Consider the following 26,630-nt stretch of genomic DNA (forward strand, 5'->3'; position numbering starts at 1 on the left):
AGGACTGTAGAACCCTCAATTCCATATCCAATTGGTAATTCAGAATTGCAGCTGTTCTAGACTTCTGTCTGACATCTAAAATGGGTGCAGTCTTGTAGGACAGAATGTTTAAACTATGACATCCCTACAAACTGGAGGCAGTTAGTGTCAGGATTGAATTAGGACACCCACACGGTGTGTGTGGAGAAATGGAAAATTGGGTGGTGTGGGAATAAGCCTACACATTTTATGTCAGAAGTGAGGAAAACAGTTCTGATTGATAGAGTAGTATATTACCCAACATATAAGAAAAGGCCTCTGAGTTTGTAGTCACAAATACTGCTTAAATGTTTGTTCCTTTTATAAAGGTGCTTTCTAAAAATAAATCTTGGGAGTTAGAGGGAGATCCATATTGGTAATTAATGAACGAGGAATCGAAACTCTAGGGGAACCTTGGGGTTTAGCTGGCTAGCCACCACAGGCAATTAAGTGAAATCGCCCATGAATTCTGTCTTAAACTGGGAATTGAGATTGAAATTGGGATTGGAAGAGGAGAGATGGGAGAATGGGAAATTTAAATATGAGTCCTACTTAGGATGCTTGGCATGTTGGGTAAATTATTTAAGTAAAGGTCTCATAGCAGCCATGTGTTTGCACACATATTCCCATTCTCTGATTTCAAGTACATTAGGTAGCGTGCGCAATACAGTCTGACTTAAAATCATGGAGGCCTTCACAATGGTGGAGGTTCAAAAGATTTTATTTGCTAGAGATAGTTGTAGCTTTAAAAGTTCCTTGACCTTTCAAGAATCCCAAGGTCTCCGTGACTCCTTGCTAATATCAAACTCCGTTGGCTATGTAGTTTTGCCATGGGTCTGTGAAAAGGACAAAAGAACCCTTAAAGATCTCCTACTGCTCACTTTTAATGAAACCTTTTGAGGTTATCAAATTAACCTAGTATAACTTGGGTTTCCATTAAGCTGAAATGTTTGAGACTAGAAGAATTCTAGATTCTAGGTTTTGTTTTGTTTTGATTTGATTTGTCTTTTCAGATTTGGGGATATTTGCAGAGACTTTGAGACACCTTGGGATACTTTGGGATACTCCCAAGAATTTGCATGAAATTCACTTATGTCTCATATACCCTGGCAGTGTGAAAAGACTCCACACAATATTTCTGGCATGCCCCGTATTGGGAATGAGACCTGTCCCCTGATGTCAAGGGTAGGGCTTTCTGCTTGTAGTAGCACAATTTTGGAATATTTTGATTTTTTTTTTAATTTTCCTATGCTTAACCTATACTGATGTCACAGCACTGGTTTCAAGCACTCCTTCTGAGGTTGTTTTTAACATCCTGAAGAATCTGATATTCTTTATTTAGTTCTTCTCTAATTGAAATCAATTTTTTATGAATTTGTCCTTGTGGAATTTACTGAACCTTTCCCAAATTCCATGTCTTTTCTTTGTTTAAAAACAACCACAAACTTTTCTCACTTTTATCTGAAAATTATTCTATCAGTTAAAGTTTACTGCATATAAATACTGTATTTGCCATGCTACCCAAAACCAAAGGTTTTTCTACAAACCATAATAAGTGACTTCCTGTTTAGGCCTAGTCTCTGACATCTTTGGTTTGTGTATGGTCCATGTGTTAAACATCACTTCTTTTTACTCATGTAGTACATACACACTGCATGTGATACATTTCACAAAGAACACATTTAAATGGTTGTGAAGACTGTCCTTTTAGGCATCAACTCCTTTATAATAGTATCTGTCCATTGGTGAGGAATCTCAGTTTGAGAATGACCAGCTCCTTTGAAATGAATCCCATGTAACTAAGAAAAGAACTATCTGAGTGGGAGTGCATGTGTTTGAGTCCCTCTCCCTAGAAATGAAATGCAGTTGTGGATGTGTGAGTCCTTCTCCAATCTGTGCTAATTCAGCCAAAGCAGGCACCATGTGATAAAGATTGAGAAAAAAGAGAGCCTGCTAATATCAACTGGCCCCAACCTGTTAGTGCTATGATTAGAAGTCAGGCCTTACACAGCCCAGCTTCTCCCTAGAGTTGGTCAAGCTCGGTACCCAGCTGAAGAAATTTACTGTGTAAAACCGTAAAACTATTATAATCCAGATAGGGAGCATCTCTAGGGTTTTTTGCCCCTTGGGCCAAGAGAGGGGGAAAGATCTATACTGAGTTAAATCCTTATTTACCTTCAGGATCTTAAAAAATAAAAGTCCCCATATTACCACTGTTTAAAAAAAAATAGCAGCTTAGTCGAGACCTCACTCACATGGCATGAAGTTTATCTTTTAAAAGTGCATAGACATGTGAGTTGATTTTAGAGTTCTCCTAGAGTTGTGCCCATCACTGTATAATCTCAGAGCATTTTATCTCCCCTAACAAACCCCCAGTAATGAGCCATCACTAGCCACTGGGTCTCCTCCAAGCCCCTTGTAAATGTGTCTTTTCAAAACACTTTACACCCATACTTCATACTCAATGGGCCTTTTCGTGTGTTCTCTGTCACATGATTTTAACATGTGTAAAAGCTGCATCTGTGTTGTAATGCATCATCACAGCTGTATTGCTTTCAGTAGTTGAAAAATATTCCACCGTGATGTATATTACAGCAGCTGGGAACCATGAGGCCGATTTCTATCTTTCATTCTGAATGATGGGCCAAGCTGCATCTGTTTGGATGTTGATTCCTCTGGGTTGTCTACCCCAGGAAGGGAAAGCCCAGGACTTGTGATAACTGCTAAGCATTCGGAGACTGACAAACTCCTCTCAGAAGCACTACTTTTCATTTCCGCCAACCATGGCTTAGGGTTCCAACTTCTCCATACCTCCACCATCAATTGTTACTGCCTTGCGTTTGCTTTATAACCATCCTGGTGGGTGTGAAATGGGAATTCGTTGTGGCTTCTAGTCTCCTTCCCTGGTGTTACTGAACACATTCTTCAGTGCTTACAGCTAATTTGTAGATCTTTTAGAGAAATGCCTGCTCAAATTCCTTTTCTATTTTTCAAATCAGTTGTCTTTTAATTAGTGAGTTCTAAGAATTCTTTGGTTATTGCACATACGAGTTCTTTATGAATGCTTGATTAGAAAGCAGACATCTTCATCCTATCAGTGTGTTTCCACTGTTTTTCAAGTACATTTTTAATCTGTAATTGATATGCTATAGAGATTTGTGGAGTGCTTGTTTGCTTCAATTTATGTATGCAGTGTGTAATGCTTGACTCAAGGTATCAAAATATCTACCCATTCTTTGCTTTTGGAATGTCTCACATCCCGTCCACCAGCTGTTTAGAAAGGCTCTGAATGTGGTTACATATATCTCTCCTACTGTTGTCTGACCAATTAGGCTCTCTTGTTCCTCTTTATATGCATTCTGTGACCATACTTGTCCCCTCCCCCATGATCTTCCTGGGCCCCTTTCCCATTGTTTTAGGGCATTCTTTGCACAAAAGTCCTCCTTTTTTTTTTTTTTTTTAATGAAGCTTTTAAACTTTTTCTGCTTTAGTTTTATTCAGGAAGTTATTAAGGTCTTTGATCCAAGTTTTTTACATGCTATGGTCCTGACATATTTTTAAAACATTTTATCTTAGTGTTGGGGAGGGCAGTGTCAGGGCAAGATATGCATGCTTTGGTGTTCATATGGGGGTCAGATGAGAACTTTGTGGTGTCAGTTCTCTCCTTCCACCTTTACATGGGCTTGGGGGATTGAACTCAGATTACCAGTCCTGTGGAGCAATCGTCTTTACCTCCTGAGCCCTCTTGCTGTCCTGGCACTGACAATTTTAGTCACTTCTACCTCAAGCTTTTACATCTGTATAAGCTCTTTATGTTCTCACACTGATACTCAAGAAAGCAAGTATATCCATGGTTGCTAACACACACACAGACACATACACACACACCTAATTTAGAGATCACAGTTTACAGTAGCAATTATCACTCTTTCACTGGGGTCCTACCCTTTCAAAACCTGATCTAAGACACCCTAGCCTTTAAGAGTTTTTAAATGTCTGTATATTTAGGCAAGGTTGAGAATCACTGAGTTAAAGTTTCTAAACATCCTTAAAGCCACAGAATTGCTTTCCAACAGATTTTTAATTTTACAAAGGATCACCCGTAAAAAGCAATCTGTTTTAAAATGCCATCTGACTTCCATAATAACAAATATTCAATGGATTTACCCAAGCTTGTGTCCAAACTTTGTTTGAGTTACTGAACATCTCCCACTCAGCATCGCTTATGCTCTTCTTCTCAGGGATGTATTCCCAACCCAAGGAAGTCTAGTACCATTTTTAACATTACTATTGTAAATAAAAATGCTGATAGAATGGTGGGGAGGGACTGGTCCTCACAGCCTAAGTAGCAAAATAGTAAGAGTCACGGAAGGAGTAAACAGAAGACAGAAGGGGGACAAGCACAATTTGTGATAATTGCCTTCAGTTCCTTCAACGTTCTCCCAGCAGAGGGGTCACAGAATGTTTCTTTGGGGTACACATGTGCAAAGAGACAATGCAAAGGAAGGGGAAGAACTCAGCTTTTAAATTCTAAAAACCTAGGATTCATGAGCACACAGGTGCACAATACTTTAGAACTATGTTGAACAAGTATTTTTCAGTTTTTACAAAAGTGATAACAGGCCCTTGCAGATTCTGAGACAGCAAAACACCCCTGAATTCTTCCTCAAATGTATATGACAAGAAGCTGGATTTTTATTTTTTAAATTGGAATAAATTTCTATGAGTTTAGGTCTAGTTTATCTGCTAAATGAGGTAGGAAAAAATTCAATTTTCAGTTTTGACTTTTCTGTTGTACAAGCTGGAATGTCGTATTGCAGAATTATATCTTTCATGCACAAAATCTGTAGTAAAAGGCACTCTCCAGATGTTCTTGCTGAGATCCGCTGGCACGTGGATTGAGAATGAGGGCAGACGTGAGTCCCAAGTGGAAATCTTTCCAGCTGGAGCATTATATCCTGTCAGGGATGTGTCACACAGATAAGACTTGCTGCCTAGAAACAGTCACGCCGGCCTCATTCCCTCCAGTTTTCATCCAGCTTCAGCTTTTCAGTTTACTAGGGATGTGGTTGAGAGAAAAATGCCTTGTAAATGCAGTTTGTGAAAGTAATGTAAAACTCAGAGAAAAATGACTGGAGAGAGGAGTAGGCAAGAAAAAGAGACCAACTCAGTGCTCAGAAAACAGCTACCCTGCCCCCAGAAGTGCCTTTACTAGCACCAGCTCCCTCCTAAGAATAGTCACTAGCAGATTTCATTGATGAATTAATCTTTTTTTTTCATTCTTTATTAATTACACTTTATTCACTTTGTATCTCCCCTGTGGTTCCCTCCCCCACCCATCCCAATCCCTCCCTTTCTCCACCCTCTGCATGCATGCCCCTCCCCAAGTCCACTGATAAGGGAGGTCTTCTTTTCCTTCCTTCTGATCCTAGTCAATTAGGTCTCATCAGGAATGGCTGCATTTTCTTCTTCTGTGGCCTGGTAATGTTGCTTCTCCCTTGGGGGAGGTACTTAAAGAGCAGGCCAATCAGTTCATGTCAGAGACAGTCCCTGTTCCTATTACAATGGAACCCACTTGGATACTGAACTGCCATGGGCTCTGTGCAGGGGTCTTAGGTTATCTCCATGCATAGTCCTTGTTTGGAGTATCAGTCTCAGGAAAGACCCCTGTGCTCACATTTTTGGTTCTGTTGCTCTCCTTGTGGAGTACACAATAAGGACATTTGCTCAACCATGTTTGTAGCAGCCTTATTTGTAATAGCCAGGAGCTGGAAACAGCCCAGATGCCCCTCAGTGGAGGAATGGATACAGAAAATGTGGTATGTCTACACAATGGAATATTACTCAGCAATAAAAAAACAAGGAAATCATGAAATTTGCAGGTAAATGGTGGGATCTGGAAAAGATCATCCTGAGTGAGCTATCCCAGAACCAGAAAGACTCACAGGGTATATACTCACTCATATAGACATATAATATAAGATAAACCTACTAAAATCTGTTCACCTAAAGAAACTAATCAAGAGGGAGGACTCTTGCTAAAATGCTCAATTCCTATCCAGAAAGGCAAAGAGGCTGGACATCAGAAGAAGGAGAAAAGAGGGAACAAGTCAGGAGTCTGACACAGAGGGACTCCGAAAGGCTCTGCCCTGCAGACTATCAATGCAGATACTGAGACTTATGACAACCTTTAGGCAGAGTGCAGGGAATCTTAGGAAAGAAGTGGGAAACAGTAAGATCTGGAGATGAATTAGTCTTAATTTGCCTTTGTTTTCATAGTACTCTAATGGAGATTCTGGCCAAACTCATGCTCAGGAAAGTGCTCAGGATTTGGATCCAGAACACTGGGCTTTACGAGTCTCCTCTCAGCATGACTCTGCTCGGCATCATTTAAGACTCTGAAGGTTACTGTTCCTATGGAGATTCTAACATCTCCATCATCACCAAAGAAGATGAGACTAGCAGAGTTTGCTAGTTCACCCAGGTTGTGTGGAAATACCCTGCTCAGTCTGTTTTTGCCCTTGCTCAAGCTTCTGCTCACAGCACCTGGATGGGTGCTGATCTTGGTGTACAGTGCAAAGCCCATAGACAGAGTTTCAAATGCTGAATGTTCCCTATGCTAGCTGGATGATCCGGGATACTAACAGCAGCAGCTGTAATAATTGCTATTCACTTTATATCCAGTGTAAGAAATTTTATTCATTTAATTTCTTCTAATACTGTAGAGCTATTTAGCATTTATAGAAACGCTACAGACATGTAGAACTACCCATGTTGTCTATAAATGAGAAAACTGTGACACACGGAGGCTAATGGAAAAATTTCAGGGAAGTGGGAGATTTCAACACAGTCATCAATGTGAAAACTGATGATTTCGCCCAGACCACTGAAAAGCCTGGGATCTTAAGCTTTTGAAACATCATTTCCTTATCTAGACAACAAAAGGACAGTGGCTACTTTACATTATTGTTATCAATATGAAATTAGACAATACACAGGAAGGATTTGTTGTCCCTGACAAAAGCATGTACTTAATACAGCATTAATTTTCTCCCCCTTTGCTCTGAAGCAAACATGAGAGTTCATAACCGTACTTAGTATTTGCTACACAGATGGTCAAGACTACTTCTGAGTTAGTGACATGGAGCAACCCAGTGTGCAGCTTGCCCTCTATAAATAGACCTTGAATCAAGGATGGTAGAAACTAACAGAAGTCAGGATTCCAGGGCCAAATATAAAAGGAAAGTCATACTAGCTGAATGAGGGAGGGAGGGAGGGAGGGAGGAAGGAAGTGATGGAGGAATTGAGGGATGGAGGGGTGGAGAGAAAAGGGGAGGGAGGAAGGGAAAAGAGAGAGGGAGGGGGCAGGAAAGAACTAATGAAGGAAAGAAGGAATTTCCCTGACCAGAACACAATGGAGATTCTTTCTTAATTAAAATTTTTTACATTAATTACATTTTATTTGCTTTGTATCTCAGCTGTAGCCCCCTCCTCATACCCTCCCAATTCCACCCTCCCTCCCTCTTCTTATCCTGTGCCCCTCCCCCAGTCCACTGATAGGGGAGGTCCTCCTCTCCTTCCATCTGACCCTAGCTTAGGTCTTCTCATCAGGATTGGCTACAATATCTGACTCTGTGGCCTGGCAAGGCTGCTCCTCCTGCAAGGTGGAGGGAGTGTGGTCAAAGAGCCAGCAACTGAGTTCATGTCAGAGACAGCCCCTGTTCCCCTTACTAGGGAAACCCACTTGGATACCAAGCTTCCATGGGCTACATCTCTGCAGGGGTTCTAGGTTATATCCATGAATAGACCTTGGTTGGAGTATCAGTCTCAGAAAAGACGTCTGTGCCCAGATATTTTGGTTCTGTTGTTCTCCTTGTGGAGCTCCTGTCCTCTCCAGGTCCTACTAACTCCCCCTTCTTTCATAAGATTCCCTGCACTCTGCCCAACGTTTGGTTATGAGTCCCAGCATCGGCTTTGATACACTGCTAGGTAGAGTCTTTCAGTGGCCCTCTGTGATAGGCTTCTGTCCTTTTTCTTGTTTTTTCCTTCTTCCAATGTCCATCCCATTTATCTTTCTAAGTGATGATTGAGCATCTTACCTAAGGTCCTCCTTCTTGTATAGCTCCTTTAGGGGTACAGATTTTAGTATGTTTATCCTATATTATAGGTCTACTATCCACTTATAAATGAGTATATACTGTGTGTGTCTTTCTGCTTCTGGGATTCTTTAGCATTGATTCACTGTGCAAATATAGTAAAAATCCAGCACACAACCTTGCCTATCGTGGAGACAATTCTAAACTCACAGTAATCTTTAGGTGCTTTTGCATTCTATAAATAAATAAGCTCTTGACCAATTAACATTGGCATATTGAATTCCTATTTTGAACTCAAAATTGATTGCATTCAACTGGTTTTATGGGGCTAGCAGTTAGGTAGTATGTATGACTGGTTCCTATAGACTTCTCTAGTGCAAAGAGGAAAAAGGGTAGTCATGACAATCTGGTTGCAAGGTAAATCTTATCATTATCAAAATCTAAGCATGTACCCAGAGCTGGGATAGCTTAGAAAATTCCATTGAAGCTGAATTGGGGGCATAGGTTTGTAATCTCATATTCTAGTGAGGCTGAGGCAGGGGGTTAAATGCCTACCTAGGTTACATAGATACCATAGGATTGAGAGGTTTGAGTGTGGCTCTAAAGGCTTGTTGGACACTCACAGTTGTTCTCATGTCTAAGGTGGGGTGATAACACCAGCTGGCTCTCCATGGAACTCACACCACACCAGGCGTGTCAATCTTGTCCACATGTCTCATAATGACCGTTAGACTCTGGACACATTAAAGAGAAGGTTTCTGTGGCAAAATACATTAGCAAAACCTCTACATATATCCTTGTCTTCCAATACATGCTCACAATGATGCTAAGAAGGTGTAAAAGAAACTGTTCAACCTCCTTTAACTCTGGAGGGAGGCTCCTGAGAGTTGGCTCACAGAACTCCTTTCTTGAGTATTAACATCTCATTGGCCCCATGAGCACAATAGGAAAACATGGGCACCCATGAGAATGCTGTTGCATAGAGCAGAGGGATGATTCACTCTATTTTAGGCAGCTTTTAAAGTTCACAAATAAACTTAGAAGAATTTCTTTGGATCAAAAAGTGTATCTAACTTTAGCTGTTTTTTTTCACCCATGGGCATTTTCTACTTGGGTTTTCTAAAAAACTGAAAACAAAAGCACATTTGAAATCTGTATCTTGCCATTCAAATGAAGCCCTCTCAAATGTGGGTCAAAAGTTCCCTCTTTCACAAAATCTTTGACTGCCCTCCTCTAGCCTGGATAGATTTTTCTGTTTTTAGAGCTCCTCACTCAGTACTGATTGTCCTCCAGGAACTGGGGTTCTGGAAGCATCTCTATGGAACTGGGATTATGCCACACACTTTCCAGAGCTGAATAGGATTAGGAGGCTTGTGAAAAAGCCACATCTTAAAAAGAAAAGGTAGCAGAACCTCAAGTTCCAGCTCTTAGGGGAAACCAGTCCTCTTCTTTGCACTTCAGTTTCTGTGAGTCCATCACAAGTTCATAACTACAAAATTCTCATTTAATCAAAACATACTAAGCTTACATCTTCCAAACTGAGACACAGATTTCCATTTAAATTTCTCATTTATCTTTTTATACTATAAAAACTTAAAAAACTAATGAATCTTTTTTTTTCCTTCTCTGTGTGACTTCTTGGTTGTTCTTGCAACAGTTTCCAGCTGTATTGAGGTCTATAAATTTGTATTCACAATCACAATTCATAATTGTGATGAAATGCAATATTTTAATGAATCTTAGCATGCTTTTTCATTGTTGATTACTATTATGTTTTAAAGTAAGGCTCAGTGTTATTCAGCTAAAGGGTAAGGAAGCTGTTTTCCTTGGTTCTTACGTGGATGATGGCTGCATCAGTGGACATGCAGTAAGGTAAGAGGAAAATGGCCAACAAGGGGCTGGTGAGACAATTCTGTGGTGAGACCCATTGCTCTTCAAGCATGAGGACTGGAGTTCAGATGCCAGCACCTCAGTGATAAGCTAGACTTTCTTAAAAATACTGGTAACTGTAGCTCCAAAGACAGAAGGATAGGAGGATCACTAGAGCCTGCTGGCTTCTAGACTAGGTTCAGGAAGAAACCGCTGTCTGACAGGAAAATAACAGAAGAAAACACAGAACACCCTCTTCTGTCCTCTGCATGCACGCACAGGCAATGTGCATTTGTATATATACTAATACACACATTAATCTAAAAATGTTTCTAAAAATACTCAGCCACTTCTAACTGAATTTAAAGCCTATAGAAAGTGCCAGGTGCTATAGTATATCAGTCTTGGAAGAAGTGAGGGCTTCACTATAGGAACATGAGGGGTTAGAGAGCAATGGCATCAGGAACAACAGATGCAGAGGCGTGCTGTCACGGACTTGCTGTACCAAAAGGGAAGAATACAAATGAGACGTGAAGCTCATTATATATTACTCAAAGAGAATTACAATGAGGCAGAGACACATAGGTTGCTATAAATTTTTATTGGTTCATATAACAGAAACGAGTCAGAAAAGTTGTGATTTGTAGAATCCTCATGATTGGCTGAAAGCAAACTAGACACTTAAGCAAAAGATGATTTATCTGAAACCCTGTGGGTAGTTGCACTATCCATTACTCAAACACAAATTATGATTTATGAAAATTAGTCAAAGACAGAAGTCCTACCTAAGGCTGTAATTCCAACTTGTTATTTATGATAGCTCAGATCTACTTGGACGACAACTAGAAATTTGCCTGAGAGTTCCTCAACCAGAAGGGCTCTAGATTGTTCCCAGCCCCATGCACAGGCCAAGAATTAGTTCTGCTCAGGGAAAGTTTGCTCTGTAGACTGGTCATCTGGGAAAAGAACACAAGGAGGAACCTCGAGGGAAAGTCAGAAGAAAGAGTAAGACTGCTGCCTTCACTTGAGGAACATGCCTCTGTCATCTATTAACACATCTTGTTTTTAACCTCTCTTTATTCTTGTTCTTATTTCTTAACTCAGTTCACTCAAATATAAGCATTCATTCCTTTCCTCATCTTTGGGTGTTGCTATGTGTTTCACCCAGTGTATGCTGAAAAACCAGGAGCTTAATCTCTGACATCCTGATGCCTATGACCCAAGAAAAAGCATAGAAAAAAACATATCTATTCATAACTGGGGTTACTTATACAAATAAAAACAATGACAACAAATCCCAAGGTCCACTGCAAAAAGGTGATAATAAATGGAGAGATGTTTTACCTTTTCTCTAAGAAGTCATTGTTTAAGTTGATTTCTATCAACTTTTTAAGGAAAAAAGCATGCAGAGAAGTAAATATGAGATTACAAATTTTTCTCCCTTGAAGACACTACCAGAGAAAACCAGTATTTCCAGGAAATGCAATGTGTTCAGATTTTTTATGTCATAATTGATTTTTGTGACTTAAATTTTTAAAGTCTTAGTCCTCTGTTAGATGTAGACTTAGTAAAAACTTTTGCCATTTAGTAAACTGCTGTTTTGTCCAAATGATAATGTCCTTTGCCTTATAGAAGCTTTTGAGTTTCATGAGGTTCCATTTACTTTTTCCTTCTTATTTTTTTATTTGTTACAATTTATTTACTTTGTATTCCAGCTGTAGCTCCCTCCCTCATCCCCTTCCAATTGTGCCTTTCCTCCCTCTTCTCCTCCCATGCCCAGTCCACTGATAGGGAATGTCTTCCTCCCCTTCCACCTTACCCTAGCCTATCAGGTCTTATCAGGAGTGGCTGCATTGTCTTCCTCTGTGGTCTGGTAAGGCTGCCCCCACCTCAGCAGGAGGTGATCAAAGAGTCAGCCACTGTGTTTATGTCAGAGACAGTCCTTATTCCCCTTACTAGGAAACCCATTTGCAGGCTGAGCTGCCATGGACTACATCTGTGCAGGGGTTCTAGGTTGTCCCCATGACTGGTCCAGCAAAGACCCCTGGGCCCAGATATTTTGGTTCTGTTGGTCTCCTTGTGGAGTTTCTGTCCTCTCCAGGTTTTCCTATCTTCTTCTTTCATAAGATTCCCGGCACTCTGCCCAAAGTTTGGTGATGAGTCTCAGCATCTGCTTCGATATCCTGCTGGGTAGAGTCTTTCAGAGGCCCTCCGTTGTCAGCTCCTGTCCTGCCCCCTGTTTTCTCACTTTTCTGAATACTACTCAGCAATTAAAAATAAGGAAATCATGAAATTTGAAATTTGCCATCAAATGGAAAAGATCGTCCTGAGTGAGGTAACCCAGAAGCAGAAAGACACACATGGTATAAACTCACTTATAAGTAGATATTATAAGTAGACATATAATATAGGATAAACACACTAAAATTGGCACACCTAAAGAAACTAAGCAAGAAGGAGGACCCTGGGTAAAATGCTCAATCCTCATTCAGAAAGGTAAACAGGACCGACATCAGAAGAGGGAGAGTCCATTTATTAATTGTTGATGTTGGTGCTAATGGTGTTCTGTTCAGAAAATCTTCTCTGTTCCCATGTATTCAAGGCTATTCACCACTTTTTCTTCTATCAGGTTCAGTGTATCAAGTTTTATGTTGAGGTCTTTGATCCACTTGAACTTGAGATTTATACAGGATTATAAGCATGGATATATTTGCATTTTTCTCCATGCAGATACCCAGATTGACTAACACCATTTGTTGAAGATGCTTTTTTTTTTCAGTGTATTTCTGGCATATATATATATATATATATATAAATCAGGTGTTCTTAGGTGTGTAGATTTATGTCTGGGTCCTTAATTAGATGTCATTGATCATTATGTTTGATTTTATGCCCATGCCAGACTGTGTCTATTACTATAGTTCTGTAGTACAACTTGAAAGCAGGAATGATGAAACATCCAGAAGCTCTTTTATTGTTCAGAATTATTTTAGCTGTCCTTTGTTTTTCTGTTTGTTTGTTTTTTTGTTTGTTTGTTTCCTATGAAGTTGAAAATTGTCCCTACAAGGACTGAGAGGAATTGTGTTGGAGGTTTGGTGGGAATTGAACTGAATCTGTATATTGCTTTTGGTAAGATGGGCATTTTTACTATGTTAATCCTACTGATCTATGAGCATGGGAGATCTTTCCATCTTCTGATACTCTTTCAATTTCTTCCTTTAGTGACTTGAAGTTTTTATCATAGAAGTCTTTCACTTGCTTGGTTAGAGTTACCCAAAGATATTTTATAATATTTGAGGCTATTGTGAAATGTGTTGTTTTTCTTTTTTAATTTTTATTTTTATATTAATTATAGTTTATTCACTTTGTATCCCAGCTGTAGCCCCCTCCTTCATTCCCTCCCAATCCTACTTTCCCTCCCTCATCTCCTCCCATGCCCCTCTCCAAGTCCACTAATAGGGGAAGTCCTCCTCCCCTTCCATCTGACCCTAGCCTATCAGGTCTCATCAGGACTGGCTGCACTGTCTTCCTCTGTGGTCTGGCAAGGCTGATCCCCACTCAGGGGAAGGTGATCAAAGAGCCAGCTCCTGAGTTCATGTAAGAGATGGTCCCTGTTCCCCTTACTAGGGAATCTAATTGGATACTGAGCTGCCATGGGCTATATCTGAACAGTATTTTTTATTATTATTATTTCTTCCTTAGTCCATCACTTGCATGTAGGAGGGATTACAGATTTTTCTGAGTTAATCTTGTATCCATATATTTTGCTGAGAATGTTTATCAGCTGTAGAAACTGCTTGGTAGGAGTTTTTAGGCTCCTTTGTACATACTATCATATCATTTGCAAATAACTATATTTTAATTTCTCCTTTTCAATTTGTATCCCCTTAATCTCCTTTAGCTGTCCTATTGCTCTAAGTCTTCAAGAACTGTATTGAATAAATATGGGGAGAGTAGATAGCATTGTCTGTTTCTAATTTTAATGGAATTGCTTTGGATTTTTCTCCACTTAAGTTGATGCTGGCTAAATGCTTGCTGTAAACTGCCTTTATTATATTTAGTTATGGCCCTTATATTCCTAATCTCTCCAGGACTTTTATTATGAAAGGATATTAGTGCAGGAAGGTACTCCAAAAGGGAAATATAAGCACCAATACAGCCAAAAAATCTTTGACTTACAATTTATTCTGCCTGCACAATATGCTAGGGTAATGGTGGCATAGAATGTGTAGGAATAGCCAAACAGTGTCTGATTTGACTTAAGGCCTACTCCATGAGATAGAATGCATACCCAACACTTCTTGGGTGGCCAAGGACCAGAGACTGGCTAGCCAAGAGACCAGAGATCAGTGCTTTATTAAATAATCATCTTAGAAGCTTCCACTGGCGGCAGATAGAAACAGATGCATCAAAGATTATGAGGAGAGAGAGTCAAAACGGGAGGTCGCCATCAAACGCCACTCATCAGGACTCAGGGAATCCCATGGAAGAGGAAGCAGAAAGACAATAAGAGCCAATTGGAAAAAAAAGGATTCCAGAACAAGGCCCTCTGAATCAGCTAAGACACATATGAACTTACATAATCGGAAGTCACAGGGCTGACAGGGATGTGCACCTGGTGCTCTGCATGTGTATTATAGCTTTTAGCTCAGTATTTCTATATGACTCCTGAGTGTGAGAACCACTGAATATCTGAAGCTTGTACCTGCTCTTTACTTTCAAATTGAGATGACTTGTCCGATTTCAATATGATAGTTTTTGATTTATCTTACTATATTTTGTTTTGTCATGTTTGGTTGTTATCTCTTAGGTTTTCTCTAATGAGAGACAGAAAGGCAGTCAATCTGGAGGGAGGTGGACATGAGGAGGAACTGGGAGGAGTAGGTGGTGGGGAAACCATAATCAAGATATATTGTATGAGAAAAGAATTTATTTTCAATACAAGGAGAAAAAAAAAACAGGAAAAAGGTTAAAGTCTTGCTATAAAACACTTGTACTGACTCCATGCAGGAGTCTGATAGATGGAGCTTCTTGTGACTCAGAACACTCAGTCTTTGGTCATCTGCTCTAGAAGCACATGTCTTTGGGAAGGTTCTACAGTTCAATGCCTAGTTGGAGAATTGTGGTGTTTTGAATTAGAAATATTCCCCCATAGTCTCAGGTATTTGAACATTCAGTCACCAATAGGTGGCTCTGGTTGGGGGATTTTTGGGTGGTACAGCCTTGCTGCAGGAAGCATGTCCCTGGCAGCAGGCTTTGAGAATAAAAGCCTAGATCCAGTTCATTTCTTCTGTTCCTTCCTGTGATAGAGGATGTGAGCCCTCAGCACCTTGGCCTGCCACCATGCCTGCCACTTGCTTCCATGCTTCCCCCCCATGAGGCATTCTTATCATTCTGGAACCATAAGCTCAGATATACTCTGAGTCACATAAATTGCCTTGATTATGGTGGAAAGTCAATAACGCAGGTGCGAATCCATACTTTGCTAGAGGTTTTCAGTGAGAATATGGATACATTTTTGACCCTTCTAAGCCTTTTTTTAATGTAAACATGTTAGTGTGAATATGGTAAGCTTACAAAAATGCACAAATGTCAATGTGTAGGTCAGTGTGTTATCAGGGAAACAGATCTGTGCCACCACCATGCAGGACAAGACATGGATCGGTGCCAACCTCCCACAAGGTCCACTTGGACCCCCTCAATTGCTTGCCCACCCTTGACTTCTAACATGACAACCCTCTTTCTGTAAGCATTCATTCATAATCCTAGAATAAATATTTCCTTCCTCATCTGGTGGTTGTTTATGATAATGATGCTGGAGATGTATCATAAGAAAGGCACTTAGCTTCCATCCACTTGGAAAAGATGAAGGCTTTATCCCCCCTCGTGGTATTCCCACAGGTAGCAGGGACGCGCACACACAGTGCTAGTGATGAGGATACAAATTATGTCACAACATTTGATACACCTTATCTTGCCTCAAGGCCTACTGTCTTAAACAGTAGCCTTAATCCTGCAGGGTAATTCTCTTCTCCATGCCCTTTCTTCCTCTGGAGTAGCTGCTCCTCTGTTTATCTTTAAGCAGGTTCAGTTGGTTTGTGCTCCAGAAGGTTATATAACTAACCTAAAATGAGCTTCAGAGATGACAGTAATTACAACTTATCTTTCGGGAGGATTTGGTGTGCCAGGAATTCCACTGATAACTTCGAATGCATTAGATCTTTTCAGTGGTCCAACTGAAGTGTGGGGTAGGTATCCATATTCTCTCCAGGACAACGGCCAGAGAGACTTGAAATATCTAATCACAAAGAAGGGGGATTGGACAACCTTAGCAGTTTATTAAGAGCCTGGCTTTTTAAAAAATCACATTCATTTTATTGTATGTGTGTATGTGTGCGCATGCACACTCGTGCAAGTGCCTGTGTGTATATGAATGTCCGTGTGTTTCCTGGTGGCTTACAACCCTCTATTCAGACAGGTACTAAAAGATGTCCCTGGAGTCTTTTAGGAGAGGTTGTTATCTTTAATTTCAGTTCAATGTGGAAAAGGTTCTTGGTTTTAAAAATAATGGAAACATCTATCACTGTCTCTCCTCTCACTTTATTGGGAAATGTCCTGAGTGCCTGAACAGAACTTGGAGGTCACAGGCCACATAAATGTCTCATTAAAAGCACTACAATTTAAAGGCTAAATCCATTTTTATGTTGTTTCAGTTATACTAACGCATAGTGGGGTGTTTTGTTTTGTCTTGTTTTGAGAATGTGCCTCTAGGATTCTTCTGATTGTCTTTATAATATTTTTACCTATATTTTTGCTTTCCACTACTCATCACAGCCATATGCAGTCATTTTAGGATGCTGCTTCGAAAAAAGAGTCTTCCACTGTTAATCCTAGGAAGTTGTTGAGAATGGCTAGCATAGAGCAAATGCTTTTACACCATTAATTCATGTGTCTCAGTTTACAAATAGCAGACAGATAAATGCCCATTTAGTGTCATTTGTGTGTGAAATCATGTTAGGAAGCACAGATAAAATAAGGAATCATTATGACATAAGCTCTGGAGAAGTTAATTTGAGGAAGAAGTGAAAACAATAGATTCCCATAAAGTTAGCCATTACTTCACAGTAATAGCAGGAATGCTGTTTATTAATACTATTTCCAAGCAAAGAGCCTTTGAGGTAGTCTTATAAGGATTCCCTGAGATGTAGAGGGGAATCAGGCACTGCATCCAGCTGCTGATAGGCTGTACAGCATGCTTGCTGACAAAGCACAGCTTACCTCAGTGTTTCAGGAAATGAGAGACAGGGAGTAATGTGGGCTGGCTTCCCACTACGGCTGTAGGAAATCAATACAAGCATGGTTGCTTCAGACACACATTTATTACACTACTTTCTATTGCTCAGAAGTCTAAAACAAGGTTTATTGGTTAAAATGAAGGGGGGAAGAGGGAAAGGGCAGGACCAGGAGGAGATGAGGGAGGAGGCTACTACTGAGATACAAATTGAATAAATTATAAATAACAACAACAATAATAATATAAATTTTTTAAAATGAAGGTGTTGCTGGAAGGACAAGCTTCCTGGAAGACTAGGTTGGAATCTGTACCTGGTATTCACAGCTCCTGGAGACTTTTGTTGGACAGATGCTTCACCTTCCATCTTCAGAGTGCATCAATCCACACTCTGCTTTCATCATCCTATCTCCGCTCTGAGAGATGCCCTCTTCCTTCCTCTGTCAGAATTTTGAAGATCACAGTAACCCCTTATCTCAAGATTAGCTTTGTCAAAAGCCTTCCTTTTGCCAAGGAGGAAATCAGAGTCTTAGGCTCTAGGGACTAAGAGGATGTGGGTGTTGGTGAGAACATTATTTCCATCATGCTAAGAAGGCCCTTAAGTGGTATGCTTTGAAACCTGACCAGCACAGCACAAATCCTCTGGGTGTTTTGATCTGGGGAGAAACAAGAGCAAAGCATACAATGCAAGGCAGAACAGGAATATATCCCTGAAAGCAGCCCCATATTCCCCATAGCCGTGACTGTGAGTGCAGCCAGTTTGTCCTCAATAGATGCTCACCTAGCATAAGATACCAGACAATAACAGGTCCTGACTATTCTGAGCACGTGGGTAAATTTTGAAACTTTCTTATATCTGAGTGTTTTCTAACTTTCTTAGATGCGTCCAAATATGAAATATTAAGGTAGCTATATGCTGTATCTCCAAAGAATCTTCCCAGCTTCCCAAAGGGTTTTCTAATCACAGGAGAAAGTTTTAATTTTTAAAAAGTTGTCTGCAGTGAGACGTTCTGCAAGCTGCAAAATGTCCCAGCAAGAATGTACTGTGGATCACTGAGACCATGAAATGGGGGCTCCCAGAAGTGACGTGATTAATGGTATTTACAGCAGAGCTGGGACACTGTGTTAATTCCTCTCTGGTATTTTCCTTTCTATGTCACATTGCCAAGAAGTTAAAATGAGTTGTCATACACTGTGAGTTTTGATTCATAAATTTAATTGGTTGGAATTAGTTTTAGCTTTGGAACCACACAGGTATGAAATACAAGAATCCAGTGAATTAGCAGATTTGCAGTGGACTCAGAGGTGGTGAGGGGAGCTATCACTAACGTACAGGCAGGAGCTCAACTTGTCTCTGGCAGAACAAATTCATGGAGTCTAGACGGTAATGTGCTGAAATGGTTATTAACACATTTGGAGGTCCCATTGTCAGCAGAGCTACGTAGCTAGGATAAAGCCACTAAGATGCTACCAGATAGCAAAACCTTAGTCCCTCTAAGACTTGATAACAGGAAATTTTCAGAGTACAAAACCATCTTTTCATAAACAGAAGAGAAAATTATAACACTGGCATTCAACTTGAAGGAATTACAATGGCGCCTAAAAAAGATGGACATTATGAAGTTAAAAACTCTTTTCCCATCCAAGGCTGAATGCTACAGCAAAGTTATTTTGGTGGCGTTGAACAGTTGTGATGTTCAGTGGTAAATAAGATCCACAGAAACAAGCCCAGAAGCCTAGGAAGGAAAACAGAAACACTCAGCTGTGCTTTTAAAGACTTGCTATTTTCTCTCTTAATTTGTGTTTACCTTTAAAACAACAACAAACAGAAGCCAAAAACTTGGCAGAGGATTGCTTTTTTAAGGAGACTGTTCCTTTGCAGCCAAGCAAACATGCCACTCTTCTTACTCAACTCTTTCTCTAAAAGAAAAAGTGATGCTTTTTATTTCCTTCATCTAAGATCATGTTGCTCTCACTCAGAAGTCACACTTCAAAATGAGGGAGGATCAGAAGGGACAAGAAAAGATTTCCCTGTTGCTACCATCACTTAATTGCAGCTGGAGAAAATCATAAGTACTCACTGAGGCTCAGGGTACTGGGGATTAGGGGCATGTTAGCTTGAAAAACACACACACCTAAACAAGCAATTACTATGCAGTAGATAAGGTAGCTGGGCCTACTTGTTCTTGCTGAGAATTAACTGTTATTATCAAGATGGCCTTCAGTGAATGAATTCATGTACATTAAAGAGTTTCTTACTCATGTAGGGCAAACCTAAAAAAAAAATCACACCATCAATAAAAACCTACTTTTTAAAACTTGTTTTCCATGCTTGGGGTGTGGGGCAGAGGAGGGAGAAGAGAATTACCCTGCCTTCAGGTCACTGACATGACATAGTGGGCACTGGACTAATTAGGGAGAAACACCAATGTGAAAGTAACTGTTGGGTTTCTGATACTATAACAAAATGCCCGAGATAATTAACTCAAAGAAAAGATTTATTCTGGCTCATTGCTCCAAAGGTATCTGTTCACGGTCCGTTACAATCCCAATTTCTGTAGGACTTAATAATTAAAATTTCAGGTTGGGTCGCGCATCTTGGATGATGATGTCCTTGGCATAGTGACCTGTTCACCTCATGTGGAAAGGTTAAATGGAAGAGAAAACCACCAGAGCCCAGCAATCTTCTCCGAGGACACCTCCCAGTGAGCTACAGTCCTCCATTAGGCCCACCTCTTACAGGTTCTGTACCAGTGCGAGGCTGAGATCAAAACTATGGCAGTGACTTCAAGTCACTCTGAATTCCTTTCTGTGCCCTCTGAACGTTGCAAGGGCAGGTCTCTGATTGCACTTGCCACAAGTGCTATTCCAGATGTTAATAAATAATAATAATAATAATAATAATAATAATAAACCTCTCCCCAATCCCAAGCCATCTACTTGGATACTCTCTAGAGTATGAAAAACAGAGGCAGAGACAGAGGGTAACCACTGGGTGTGAGGGCTTCGACAAAGTTCTGATGATGATGAGGTTTTGTTACGCTCAGGATGCGAGGCTAAGCACTGCACTCAGGGTCAGTCGCTTTGGACCCAGAGAAGAGCATGTCTGATTGCATGCGGGTTGATGCCCCAGGTCCCGCCTCTGAGAAAAAGGTATCAGACGGGTCTGATGCTCTTGGGGTGGATGACACCTAAATGAACATCAGTACAAAGTCCCAATTTATTTCTAATATCAGAGATCAGACCTCTACTCTTGCCTGATGTGTCTAAAACAAAAAGGGGGAACTGTAGAGAGCTGTGTAATGCCACACCTTAAAGATGGAGCTGGTTTCCGCCTTCCACCTTCCCGATGGTGAGTGCTCTCTGTCACGAACAATTCCACATTTGGCTAAGGCTGTGGATCTGGCTTGCTTCCATGCATGTGGACCTATCTGCTTTGCCCACGTAGCACGATGGGGTTGGCTACCCAGAGGCTATTTAAGCTGTGGGCTGGCTTTCCCCAGGGTCAGATGTTTGTTCAAGGTTCCTGAATAAACTGCATTGAAAAAAAAAAAGAAGATACTCACATGGCAAATAAACCAAAAAAAAAAAAAAAAAAAAAAAAAAAAAAAAAAAAAAAATACTGGAGGGAATGTTTATTCATTAAGCATCTGTGAGCCATGTAGAATACTAAATAATGAAACTACTATCCAATTTGATATTTTCTAAAAGCTATGAAATTTGTAAGCAGATAACATGATTTGCAAAATAGCACCTGATACATTACCCTACAACTTTCTAGTGGCAAATCTGGAGTCTGATATTCAAATTCAATCCTTTTGACCCAAAAAGTTTCTCTCCTTGTGAATGAGACCTGGACCCATGGCTAACCTGTAATGAATGCTCACAAACTAACTTAGTGTATTGGGGCCTATATCCTGCCCAGTGAAAAGAAATAACCTCACAAGCCACAGGTTCTACATTTAACTGGCTGTTGTCATAGCAGCAGTGCATAGTCTAGTGAAAAATCATTAATTTTTTAAAAATTCAATTTGTTTAATTCACAAGTGGGGCCATTAAAGAATTATTCATTTAGAATGTTCTGATACACACAGACAGACACAGACACACAGAGAGACATACACACTCACTCATTTACACTCACGCATGCACGCACACACACACACACACACACTCACCTCTTTTTTTGTCACTTATGACATCACTACCTTTAAGATTGGCCACAACTATTTTATTTAATTGGCTGACTTTTGCAGGTACATGTTTTTCCTCATCCTCTTATATTTAAAAGCACTATCTTTGAGTGAAAATGTTGAATTGATTAATAGAATCTATTGCTTTTTTAGTTGGAAAATTTTTATTTATTCTGGTAGAAATCTGGTGCTCCTTTTTTTTGCATCATTTTTTTTTTCAGGAGATAACTACTTAGAACTGAGTTCTATATTCATTCGTGCATATGATAAGTATAGCTTGCAGTCTGTCACTGCAGACCTAATGTCTTTATCTTTATTTGGAAAAGCTTATCCTTGAACAAATAAAGGCATACGTCCTTGGGATTCTCAGCTGGGTGCCCTTCAAGTGACATTGCCAGACAGATCAATTGGCATGGTTGGAGGTCGTCTTATTTGATTAGGCACTTGCTAGGAACTAGACTACTAATTATTGTTGGCTGCTGAAAGGTTGTCAGCAGTAATGGCCTCTTGTCATCCTCATCTCTGTTCTACTTGCCTAGTATACCAAGCATATCAGGTGCCAGGGGATAGCTAAGCTGCCCCAGTCATCCCCCAGCCACCACTGAGCTTGCTGCGGTCAGCTGAAGAGTGGAAAGGGAAGCATTGACAGGACTTTCCTTGCCAGGAAGAAGGATGACAACCTAGATACACAGAGCTTATGCTGTTAGATTCTTTCCCATCTCAGGAAAACCAAGTCCTGCCAGTTGCCAACTTCGTTCATCAGCTGGAAGGATTTTATCAGTGATAATTCTTTTTAAATTGTAATTTTAACACCTGCTCTAACTTCCTGAATGGTTTCAAAAAATGTAACCTGTGTCTCAAGTTTCTCAAGTGTGTGAAGTAGAAACTATTCCATTTCATTGGTATCTCTAAATTGTTGTAAAGATCGCGTAAAGCAGATTTGTACAGCACACACACATGTATATATACATATACATACATATATATGTGTATATATACACATATATCTGTATCAGCTATTAAGAGCTAGAGACATGCTGTTTTACCAATATTATTAATATACAGAAATGAGGGATAGAGAAAAATGCGTAAATGTAGGAACATGAAATATAAAAATGATGAAGAATATTAAATGAGACAAAGGAACTAAATAAGATCAAAGAATAGCCCTCGGCCATTCTAGACTCAACATAGAAACAGCTCCAAACTGCAGACCTGTAGGACTTACTGTGACCCATAGCAGAGAAGTGTTTTCTAGAAGGGGGAAAAAAGTAGTAAGATTGTTACTTATTTTCAGTTTAGCTAAAGATGTTGAACAGCAAAGACCATGATTTAATTGAGAAGCACCTAGGAAATTAGTAAGCAGATTTCCAGTCCGTATTGGCATTTGCAGAGAGGAGTAATTAAGGGAGGAAGACGCACCACCTAGTCTGCAGAAACAACTGTGACAAAGACTGATGCAACTTCTGAGAGGGCTGCAAAAGATCAGGTGCAAGAGAACAGGGTTTCCAGTCTTCAGGAACTCTGGGAACACAAGATGCAGAAAAGCTGTGGCTGCAAATTCTAATTGCCTATAGCAACCTAAAAAAACAATGACTCATGGTGCTCCCCAGGAACGCCTGGGAAAGCCTCATCAAGAATCTGTCAACGGTCCCTGGCTGCTGCTGGATCTGCTTTCCAGAACCTCCACAAGTGCTGCCTTGGGCATAATTCATATTGGAGCATAGCTGGCAAGGGACCCCAGGAAGTGGGGAGCACAGGCTTCTCCCCAAGGATGAGAGGTAATGCAAACTCAACAGAAGACAAGCTGGCACAGAATTATTTTCTATTCCATGCTCTTGCTCTCATGGGCACAGACAGACTAAAGATATAAACCAAGCGTCATTTTTTAAAGAAGTTTTCAGATATATAACTAGAGCATTCCTGTGTTGTTGTGTATCACCCAGTTACTATTCTAAGATTCCACTGTGTAGGAGTTGAATCATAAATTTAATAAGAGCTTTTCAAAGCAAATATTAAAATACCACATGAGATACCCCACCCCAAACAGATGCTGTTAATAGTGTAAAAGAATCAGTATTGGAGACAAGATAACATTATGGTGCTGCAGCTTGGAGGGCTGCAGTGAGGAAGGCTGGAAGTCCCTTGTTCCTTCCGTACATCCCTGCACATTCCATCCAATCCTGGCCAAAAACAATGCTCCCTAATGGATTTGTGGGAAGCCTTTTACTGACCACTGGGTTAGTGCAGGATTTAGTAAGCTTTCCAAGTTTACTAAATTTGTGACACTTTTCGCCTGAGAAACTTTTATAGGACCCTAAGTCTGGAGGAATGTAAAATAGGTGTGCAAAGCAAACATTTCCTGGTAATCAGTCATGAGAAAATTCATTCTAAAATAATTTTGATAGATATGTAATTTTATTTATTGAAGATGAATGCAAATGTGAATGTTAATGAGAGATGTGCACATTCACCTGACACTATCCAATCCAAACAAAAAATGTACTAACTGGATACATTATATGCCGAGCAATTATTGCAGAGAAATATCAAAAGTCATTATTTTTCTTATAATTAAACTATTATGTTTCTGTAAGAGCAGAAAAGTTTGCATAGTAAAAACATGGCTGTTTATAACATGCAAGAGGCTCAAATCTGACCCCAGGTGTTTGCTATTGTACAGTGCTTGGCTCCATGGGAATAGAGTAGAGCTGTCCTGTTCATTCTCAGAAGCTAGTTTGCATCTGTCTTTCTTTCACAATGCAATTCCGCAGAGCTAGTCCTGGAGCTGGAGACATGGCTCAGTGGTTATGCACACTGGCTGCTCTTCCAGAGGAGCCTCTGCACCCATGTTCACAACAGTCTGTAATTCCAGTTCCAGAGGTCCCAATGCCCTCTTCTGGCCTCTGAAGGCACTGCATATGCACAGCACACATGCATGCAGGTTCTACATAAGGCCCCTTCTAGCTCAGTGGCGCATTTTGCACTAGAGTTTGGGGATTATGTTTATATTAGTTTCCTTTGAAATCCTGTGGGCACCTTATGGCCCAGCTCCATAGGTTATTAACCAAATTCTAAACAATCCAACCTAGACTTGAGTAATGAGATCTTATGGCCACCAAATAGTCTCTAGGCATTATAACATATAAGCAAGGTTCTCAAAGAGTATATTTTCTGGCTTCTAAAAAGAGAATGTGTGTTTATAATAAATATTTTAAATTTACTGGCAGGCCATTTATTTTATAGAAATGATATTGAGTCCTTACTTTAACTGGTGTATTTTCTTTTTGTTGGAGAATCAGAGAAAAATGTCTTTTTGTTGGAGAATCAGAGAAGAATACCTGTTGTATTCTTCTCTAGGACAGGCTGACTCATGCTGAGCTAGGTTTCAATTCAAAAGTATGTTTGTGAATACAGTGGTTCAATCATAAATCCCGACACTTACCAGCCTTATCCTCGGAGACTCAAGTAGCTAGGTGACCCTGAAAAACAAAAGTACTTTAAAACTGGATGACCATTACCCAGAATTTTCTCAGGACACCTTTTCCATGGGTCAAGGAAAGTCTCAGAAGATGTTGCAGATCTTGTCATTAACTTAAGTCACACAAGCTCTGTCCATTATGCATGAGGTGTATTGACTCTCAGTGCTGGAGACATCTGTCCAACATAAGCTAATATGCCTCTCTAATAAGGGAACAGCTAGTTAATAGACCATGACTATGTTAATAATGTCAACAGAGGAGTCCTCTTTCCCTCAGCACCTGGCATGGTGGCAGAGAAATACTTTTAATGCTTTTTTTGATTTGCTAATGACTCAAGATAAATTTTGTCACATCTGTGCTTAAATGTCTCTCCAGTGGCTCTCCCTTACATTCTGGATCTAGTCCACCATGTCTTACCTTGTTTTAGTATACCTTTCAGCAGCTGGTTCCCACTCACAAATGAGAGACACCTTCTCAAACACTTCCTAAGCTTTTCTCATTCCACCTTCAAGGCTTCTTCTTGTTAGATATGGAATGCATGAGCCCAGCTGTCAATTCCTTCCTGGCTTCTTATCATTATCAATGACTACCCAGATGGATTTTCATTATACTCCCTAAAGAAAGGCCTTTAAACTACTTTAAAAATCAACTGCATCTTGTGAACCCCCAAATTCCTGATGCCCATCAGAGGGGTTCAAAACAAATCATCATGTCTGGAAGGAATTAGAGAATTGTACATTTTCTATATTCTTTTTATCCCAATATCAATAGACTTCTGTTTACATAGAACATGTTTATTTAATTTCAGTGGCATCTTACTAGCAAAGGTCTTCTATGTCCTGGCCAAAACAGCCATTAAGAGCTATAATATAATTCTACATCAAAAGTCACATATTAGGCACCATTTAAGAAATCAACATAATTGCCATCATGGTATCAAACCCACCCCAGTCTATGGATCCAAGCTGTAAAGTGAATAATAAAAAATTCCACCAAAAGAAAATGTGCTTCCATTAGTGTCATGGACTCATCAAAAAATGAAAAGGATTAGCATTAAGTCATCAAGGCCAAAAATGTGGGCTCATTCATAGCTAGAATTGTACTTTTCTTTAAAAAAACAAAACAAAAAAAACCCAAACAACTCACATCTGTATTTTATTATACTCTAAAATATACAGGAATCTTGATGTACTGAAAGAGTGAAAGTAAATACAATATTCAAGCAGTCACTATTTCCTATGGACATGCTCATTAATTCTTAAAAAAAAAAACATAAAATTATCAAATAGACCAAAATACTGTTCTGTGTTTTCACCCTTTATAGTCAGAAAAACCAGCTGATAATTTACAATGTCATAAAGTTCCAGTTTTACAATACAAAAGGGATAAGATGAAATTGAATATCGTTTGTTGCAGTGGATGGGACTTTACCCAGCTCTAGTAAGACCTCCCGAGTGAAATCATTCTACCTGGAAAGCGACACTCAGAGTAAAAGCAGAAGCTCAGAAGAGTGTTATTTAAAAGCCCTATGTCAGACTGCGACTGTCTGAGCCTCTACTTGGGTGGCATACCTTCATCACTGTTAAGCTACTTTGGGGTATCTACATTTGGGCTGAAGGACTTTTATTGTCGTTTATTTTAATCTTAATTTTGCAAAGCAAGAATCAAAATTTAAAAAAAT

General features: G+C 39.9%; 1 protein-coding gene across 18 annotated transcripts in view; it reads left to right on the forward strand.

Moving 5' to 3' along the window:
• Trpm3 (transient receptor potential cation channel subfamily M member 3) overlaps positions 1-26,630 on the forward strand; it is a 539,859-nt gene that overhangs the window by 138,693 nt on the left and 374,536 nt on the right. The window lies entirely within an intron of this gene.

This window comes from Meriones unguiculatus, chromosome 1 (assembly GCF_030254825.1).
Source record: "Meriones unguiculatus strain TT.TT164.6M chromosome 1, Bangor_MerUng_6.1, whole genome shotgun sequence".
Classification (NCBI taxonomy): Eukaryota; Metazoa; Chordata; class Mammalia; order Rodentia; family Muridae; genus Meriones; species Meriones unguiculatus.